The sequence below is a fragment of the Mus caroli genome, unplaced genomic scaffold (genome assembly GCF_978045245.1).
Source record: "Mus caroli unplaced genomic scaffold, Mus_caroli_1 scaffold_18, whole genome shotgun sequence".
Taxonomy (NCBI): domain Eukaryota; kingdom Metazoa; phylum Chordata; class Mammalia; order Rodentia; family Muridae; genus Mus; species Mus caroli.
In genome coordinates this window covers 60,554,386-60,563,280 of record NW_028227273.1, presented here as the reverse complement: position 1 = coordinate 60,563,280, position 8,895 = coordinate 60,554,386, and positions in this window count along the sequence as shown.

The following is an 8,895-nucleotide window of genomic DNA, read 5'->3' as shown; positions in this document are numbered from 1 at the left end:
TTTTATTCCTTCTGTAAGTAGTGTGTTAGCAAGCACTTAGGTCCCAACACTTCTAAATTTGTTTCCTTAAGCATCCACAACAGGTGTTAAAACATTGCCATTATAATTCCTTTTCTTTTTCTTTTTTTCGTTTTGTTTTGTTTTGTTTTGTGGATGTAGTAATTTATCAAGCTCTCTTTCAGGATTTGATAATCTATATTTTGCTTGGTGTAGACTATATGTAGTGTATTTTAAGATTGCTGTGGGGGGATATGTGTGTGTTTACACATGTGCCACCTTGAGTGTTTGAATATCAGAACAACTTTCAGAATCAAGTTCACTCCTCTGCTTTGTATGAGCTGTGTACTCCAGGCTAGATATGGTGCCACATAACTATAGTCCAATCCCTTAGCATTTGAAACAAGAGGATCTTCACAAGTTGGAAGACTGTCTGGTCCACATACAAAACTCCAGTCCAGGTAGGACACACACATAGTAGGATCATGTCACACACACACACACACATATACACACATACACACACACACACACACACACACACACACACACACAGTAGGATCTTTCACATACCCACACACACACACAAAGTTAAAAATCACTCAAAATCTAGTTATCCAAATTATTATTCCATATTTTTAAACCTATTCGTGGCTTTCCTTGTGATATATTATGAATTGACCATATCTGATCTCTTAATGACTGTTTTATTCTTTCTTCTCTCTCTCATAGCCTCTGACATCCTCATATTCTTCTTTAATAGTTCCTCCGCTATGTTTGTTTTGTCTTGTTTGTTTGTTTGTTTGTTTCCACATTGTGCTTTCCACATATGAGTGAAAGTATGTGGTAGCTTTTTTTCAGGCAAAACATTAATATGAATGGGAACTCCACGGTTCCTCTTATGAATATTAAGATGTTGAAAGAAACATTTCATGGTAGAGGACATTTCATGGATGAGAGATGTCCTAATGACTCCCAAGAGTTAAACTGTTGGAACATGTGTCTCTAACTCATCAATAATGAATGATCACTCTGGTCGTCTCCGACAGCAACTAGTGTGACCCTGAGTCTTGGGAATGGTAAGCTTTATCTGAGTTTTGGGAGTAGAAACCTTTCATTTTGAAGAACTTTATGGGATCCTTCCCATACCTCTTGCACCCTTTGTATACTGTTACTACAATGTAACTACACACTCAGATACACAGGCCTCGCACTGAATAATTGTATCCTTCTTGGTGTGTTTTACTTTTCTTGCCTTGGTGGAAACACTAAGTGGACAGGTTATAAAGGGGGAGAGGTCTGGAGTTGTGAGGAGCGGGTGTGGCAGCAGTCCCAAAGGTGCCAGGGACTGCAGCTAAGTCGTATGACTTGCACCTGACTTCCTCATATAACCCACAAACATCTTGAGAGCTGCACAGGTGTACCAGGATACTGGTAAATCCATTTTGATGGAGCTATGCCCCTGCTGCCCTGATTGGCTGAAGCTGTGTGCCTGGTGAGGTGGCGTGGCCTGCTGTGCGTGGATGAGAACTGAGAGTATATAAGAGTGAGAGGCCCAGGGCTGGGGGGAGATATAAACAAGAAGAAACAGGACTAAATAAACTGCTGTTAGAAGGACTGGTGGTTGTGTCCTTCTTGCTGGTTGAGAGAGGACATGACAATAGGTGGCCCTTATGGGGAACCGACTCCCCCACTGAGTTCAGAACTTTCAGCAGTCAGTGGTTGCTGGCAGGGTAAGTTCAGGTGAGTGAAACTTGCAACCCCAGATGTTTGGGAAGGATCTCGGATAAAATAGAGGCAAGCATAAAGTTGCCAGGAAGTAGGCACAAAGTAATCCGGGAGTTTGGGAAGGAGCTCGCATAAAATAGAGGCAAGTATAAAGTTGCCAGGAAGCAGGCACAAGGTAAAAGTGAAGACATGGGAGCGTCCTTATCACATCCGGTTTCTTCAGCTCTTCAGGAGCTCCTTAAGTCTAAAGGTTTAAAAATTCAAAGAAAAAAACATAGAAAAATTTCTTGAGGAATGCGATAACGTCGAGCCTTGGTTCGCCATCTCAGGCAGCCTCACAGTCGCTTGCTGGGAGAAGCTAGGCAGGGACTTAGATGTTGCCTGGGACCAGGGGATTTTGAAGGGAGGCATGAAGGCACTGTGGAGGATAGTAAGAAGCTGTTTGGATGATGAACGCTACTGCAGGATGCTAGAAGCTAGTCAGCAAATTCTGGAGCAGTTAAGGAGAGGTTGTTACACTCTGAGAAGGCTGAAATATCATCAAGTAGCTCAGAAAGAGAAACAGAAGAGGAAGTAGAGCGATTGGCAAAGAGAGTAGAAAAAACCAAATTGTACTCTGACTTAGCTAAGCAAAAAGGGGAGAAGTCGAAATCGAAGGAAGAGGGAAATAAGAATGAGAAAGAAGACACAGTAAAATCAGGTGAACAGAAAGGACAAGACAACAGAGTTGAGGCAGAGGAGGAAGGTGAATTAGCTTCTGCTCCCCCTCCCTATGCCTCCTTGTCAGCTGGTTATGGGCGGACCTTCTGTCCTGAGGTCTGGAAAGAAGTTAGGCTCTCCTTGCTGGGATGTCCTGTTTTCACTGACCAAACAGGGCAGAGACATCATGAGCCTCTGGATTTGGAGGTAATTAAGAATTTCGCTGAGTCCCTGCGGACATATGGCCTGAGTGCTTCCTATACTGTGGCTCAGGTGGAGGCCTTGAATAGACACTGCATGATGCCATCCGATTGGGCAGGCTTGGTGAAGGCATGCCTTTCACCTGGGCAGTATTTAGATTGGAAAGCCTTCCTTATTGAATTTGCAAACGAACAGGCAGCTGCTAATGCTGTTGCAGGAAATCCAGCATGGGATAGTGATATGCTGCTGGGTCAAGGTCGATTTGCACAACAACAAACAGGATAGCCACTGCAGGTATTTGAGCAGGTGAATCAGATTGCCATAAGGGCATGGAAATCATTGCCCAACAGAGGGGAAGTTAGTGGAAACTTAACTAAGATCATCCAAAGTCCCACAGAGCCATTCTCAGACTTTGTAGCTAGGATGGTTGAGGCAGCAGGAAGAATCTTTGGTGACCCTGATACTGCTATGCCCCTGATAAGGCAGTTGGTTTATGAACAATGTACCCAAGACTGTAAGACTGCCATTACGCCTTTAAAAGCAAGAGTATCGAGGCATGGATGAAGGTGTGCTGAGAGCTTGGTGGGCCATTGACCAATGCTGGTCTTGGTGCAGCTGTCATGCAGTTGCAAAAGAGAAAGAGGGATGTTCCTCTCAGGAGCTTGCTTTAGGTGTGGCAAGCAGGGACACTTGAGGAAGAATTGTCCTGGAAAAGGAAGTGGCTCCAGGGGAAGCAGGACTCGCCCCGCCCCCCCCCCCCCCCCCCCCCCCCCGCCGGAGTCTCTTTGTGTCCAAAGTGTAGGAAAGGGAACCACTGGGTTAGTGAATGCAGATCAGTCAGAAACATCCATGGCCAGCCTCTTACTCCTGGAGATGAAAGTGTGTGGTCAAAAAAACGGGCAGCGGGGCCCTTGCTTCCAGGGCCCGCAAATATATGGGGCAGTGGACAATTTCCAGGGGGAAGAGGAGACCTGGCCAACATTGAGACATCCCCACAACCGCGGAGAGCCACTGAAGGTTCAGCAGGATTGGACCTCCATTCCACCACCAGACTCGTATTAACTCCCCAGATGGGCACACAGGTGATTGAGACAGATTTTAAAGGTCCTCTACAAAAAGACACAGTAGGACTGTTATTTGGCCGCTCCTCATCTGCTTTACGCGGGCTCATTGTCCATCCAGGAGTTATTGACCCTGATTATCAAGGGGTAGTTAAGGTTATGGTCTCATCACCACAGGTATTGTGTCCATCTCCCCTGGGGATCGAGTAGCTCAAATTGTACTTTTACCTAGCCTTCATGGGCTCTTCCCCTCCGCTGGTAAACAAGGAGGAAAAGGAGGGTTTGGTGCCTCGGGCGTAGACCTGACATGTCTCTCTCTCCAGAAGGACCAGCGTCCAGTTCTGGAGTTGAAGGTGGATGGCAAAGCCATCCTAGGGCTCCTAGATACTGGAGCTGATCGCAGCATCATAGCACAGAAGGATTGGCCCCAGGGATGGCCAGTGCAAAATTCTAATCAGATGCTGCGAGGCCTAGGGTATGCAAAAGCTCCGGATATGAGTGCACAGAGTCTGAAATGGAAAGATTCTGAGGGCCATTCAGGGGAAATTCAGCCTTACATGCTGGAACTCCCCATTTCTTTATGGGGAAGAGATCTATTAAAAGATTTAGGCTTGAGACTTACCAATGAATCTTCACCTACTTCTCGACATCTGATGCAGGATATGGGGTGGCACCCTTCCTATGGGTTAGGGAAATATTTACAAGGAAGAAAGTCCCCTATGATACAAAGGAAGAAAATGAATACTGAAGACCTGGGTTTTTCCTATAGGCCACTGAGGAGGGCATTCCCATAACCTGGAATAAGGGGGACCCAGTGTGGGTACCTCAGTGGCCCTTGTCTAAGGAAAAATTACAGGCAACTAAAATTCTGGTTGAGGAGCAACTTCAATTAGGCCATATTCGTCCCTCTGTTTCACCATGGAACACACCTATTTTTGTGATAAAGAAGTCAGGCAAATGGAGATTGTTGCATGATCTTCGAGCCATCAATGCACAGATGCAGGTTATGGGGTTCATACAAAGAGGCTTGCCATTGTTGTCTACTTTGCCTCAGGATTGGCCCCTTATAGTGATAGATATTAAAGATTGTTTCTTTTCTATTCCACTTTGTGCCCAGGATATTGAGTGTTTTGCCTTTACTCTTCCATCATGTAACCATGAGGAGCCCGATGGAAGATATGAGTGGATTGTGTTTCCCCAAGGCATGGCTAATAGTCCCACCATGTGCCAGTTATATGTTAGTCAAGCCATAGAGCCAATTAGAAAAGCCTTTCCCAAATTGCGTTGCGCACATTATATGGATGATGTCCTCTTGACAGCAAATACAGAAAAATATCTTCATTCAGCCTATATTGCCTTGGTGAAAGAGTTACAAATGTGGAAGGTGTATATAGCACCTGAAAAGGTTCAACAAGATCAAGTAGTTTCCTATTTAGGTGCCAGGATTTCTCTTACTGAGGTGCAGCCACAAAAGGTTCAGTTAAGATTAGATTCTTTACATACTCTTAATGATTTTCAGAGACTATTGGGAGATATTAATTGGATTAGGCCATATTTAAAGATACCTAATGTTGTATTAAAGCCCTTGTTTAAGATATTGGAAGGAGATCCAGATTTAAATTCAGTGAGGAGTCTGACCCCTGAGGCTAGACAAGCCTTATCCATTGTAGAAAAGGAGCTGAGTAAAGCACAATTAATGAGATGTAAGGAGGGAATGCCCATCAACGTTTTGATACTCCAAATAGAAATGCAGCCCACTGGTTTAGTTTGGCAGGAAGGACCTTTGCTCTGGATTCATCCAAGAATATCCATGGGTAAGACCGTGGAACATTATCCAACTGCAGTAGTAAATTTGGCGTTGGTAGGAGTTCAACAATGTTTGCAGCATTTTGGATGTCAACTGAGTATGCTGGTTACTCCCTATGATAGTCATCAGCAAAAGGTTTTGGTAGCCACAGTGGATGAATGGGCCATTCTGTTTTGCAGCTTTAATGGCATAATAGATAATCATTATCCAAAACATCCATTGGTTACCTTTTATAAAGCTCATGCTGTTGTGTTTCCTAAGATAGTGCAGGAAAGGCCCATTTCAGGAGTGGTGAATGTGTTTACAGATGGGTCCAAAACTGGATGTGGAGCCTATCTTATTGAATCTCAACAACCAGTTCTTAGGCAATATCAACCCGGAGCACCCCAATTGGTGGAGTTGCAAATTGTATTAGAAGTATTTAAAAATTGTCCTTTTCCCTTCAATTTAATTTCTGATTCTCATTATGTGGTTAATATGGTTAAAGGATTAGAAGTTGCAGGACAAATTCGATTGCATAGTCCTATATTTGAATTGGCTGCTACATTGCAGCAGCTCATTTGGCAGTGCTCCACTCCGGTGTATATTAATCATATTCGCGCCCATACAGGGCTCCCAGGACCTTTGAGCAGAGGGAATGATGTTGTGGATGCCTGCACGCGAATGCAATTTGTGTTTCTATCCACCACCTTAGAATTGGCCAAAGCCTTTCATGATAAGTTTCATGTTAATTCTAGTACCTTGCAGAAAAGGTTTCATATCTCTAGGGTTGAAGCACGAGACATAGTTGTCTCCTGTGGGCATTGCGCAGTGTTCCAACATCCTCCTCCTTTTGGAGTGAATCCTCGAGGCCTATTGCCCCTTCAGGTGTGGCAAATGGACGTTACTCATGTTCCTGAGTTTGGAAAGCTTAAATATGTTCATGTCTCAGTGGATACCTGCTCAGGTATCGTACATGCCACACCTATGTCAGGGGAAAGAGCAATTTATGCTATCCAGCATTGTCTCGATGCCTGGGCTGCCTGGGGTAAACCCCAACAGCTTAAAACAGATAATGGACCTGCTTATACTGCAAAGACCTTTATGTCCTTTTGTCAACAAATGGAAGTGCAAGTGAAGCATGGCTTGCCCCCTATAATCCTCAAGGGCAGGGGATTATTGAAAGAACCCATAGAACCATCAAAGAGGTGTTATACAAACAAAAGGGGGGAATAGACTATAGCAGCACCCGTAAGATGAGACTTTCCTTAGTTCTTTATACTTTAAATTTTTTAAATTTGAATAAAGATGCAGCAGCAGATAGACATGTTCAAAGAGTGCCTGGCCTACAAGGATATGCCACGTGGAAAAATGTGCTTACAGGCACATGGAAAGGACTAGATCCGGTGTTGATGTGCGCGAGAGGGTCTGTTTGTGTGTTTCCACAGGACCAGACGGAACCTCTTTGGGTGCCAGAGAGATTGGTGAGACACTGCAAGAGTGAGGTTCCTGATCCAGTTGCCCCTGTGGATATGGTGGATGGTCCCACAAGCACAAACGATGGAGCCGAGATGGGAGATCCTTTTGGTGTTCCAGAAGCCGATACCAGCTCGACATGACTTTCAAATTTTTCCACGCCTTTTTGATCCCTGAATTCCCCTTAAAGAGATAGCCCCTCTGGCTATCTATCCCTTGCTTCAGGGAAGATGAGCGGGGACGAGAGCCCTGGGATGTATGCTTGTTATAGTGTGTGTGTGTTGTGTGTTTGACACATGTGTCAGGTGCAGTGTGTGCAGGCCCGCACTTTCGCCATGGTAGTGTAGGCTTTTGCTGCAGTGGAGGCAGGACAATCTCCTCAGATTTGGTTTGCCCCTCTAAAAGAAATTATGCTGCGTTATGCCATGGTGTACGAGGCTAAGCACTGCACAGAGGATAGCTTGCTGTTGGTATCCTCTGGAAGGCAAGTCTGATTACATGAAGGTTCAGTGTCCTAGTTCCTTTCCCCCAGAAAAAACGACAGGGGAGCTGGCCAAGACCTCTCTGGGTGATGAGCCCAAGGGATGGTTTTGTGTAGGGTCCCTATGCTTGCACACTGGGGATCAGACCTCTACCTTCACCCATGAGGCTTGCTTGCAGCAATTAAGATCTGGCCATAGATTAATCTACATCCTGGCCTTTTGATGCACCTGCTGCAAGCAAAACACAATCTCCCCAGGTGTGGCTTGGCATGATAGAGAGGTAGTCAGTGATAAGATTCCCTAGGCATGTCACCAACCTAAGACAGGGATCAAACCAATGCTGTTTGTCTCCCAAGGACAGGTAAGGGGCATGGCTGCGGGGGAGGGGGGGCTATCTACAGACATTCTCTCTGCCAAAAAAGAAAAAAAGGGGGAGATGTGAGGAGCGGGTGTGGCAGCAGTCCCAATGGCGCCAGGGACTGCAGCTAAGTCGTATGACTTGCACCTGACTTCCTCATATAAAACACAAACATATTGAGAGCTGTGCAGGCATACCAGGATACGGGTAAATCCATTGTGATGGAGATATGCCCCTGCTGCCCTGATTAGCTGAAGCTGCATGCCTGGTGAGGTGGCGTGGTCTGCTGTGCATGGATGAGAACTGAGAGTATTTAAGAGTGAGAGGCCTAGGGCTCATGGGGAGATATAAACAAGAAGAAACAGGACTGAATAAACTGCTATTAGAAGGACTGGTGGTCGTGTCCTTCTTGCTGGTCGAGAGTGGACGCGACATGGAGTAAGCGTCAGATGTCTTTTGATAGCGTTCTTATCTTTTTGGATGGTTACAAAGTTAGTGCTCTATACATTACAAAGGAGACTACTCTTCTAGTGTACATTCCAAACGATTTTGAGAGTAGTCATATAGTTGTTAAGTCGGGGGTGGGGGGGAAGGCCCCCCCCCCCCGCCCCAGGTAATAGACTTGTAACAGTTCAAATCCTCTCCAATTCCTCATTCTAATCATTTCACCAGCCTTACAGAATGTTCAGCTTTAGTTCACCTGCATCAACCTGGAGCTTACATGCCAGCTTCCTTTTCCTGACCCTGGGTCCAGACTGACTTAGGAACCTCTCCTACCCTGTAATCATGAGTTTTGTTTCTCACGTATTGAATCTCCTTACTACCCCATTAATGTCTTTGCATTGCTTGTAAGTGGAAAACCCTACTGTGGCCCACTGTATACACTAGCAGAAAAGTTGCTCCAAAAACCCTGGACGTATGTTTCTCAAATGCTGGTTACTCCAGATTGGATCAGATTTATCCCAGGAGGAAAACGGGGTTAGCTCAGAACAAGTAACTGGAAGCTGTCCATTTAGCTGTAACTCAACAGGGAAAGGATGTTCTCCTGGTTTAAGGTGATCCCTAGGCTCCACCTCACCACCCACTACCGCTTCTCATTCGCCAATC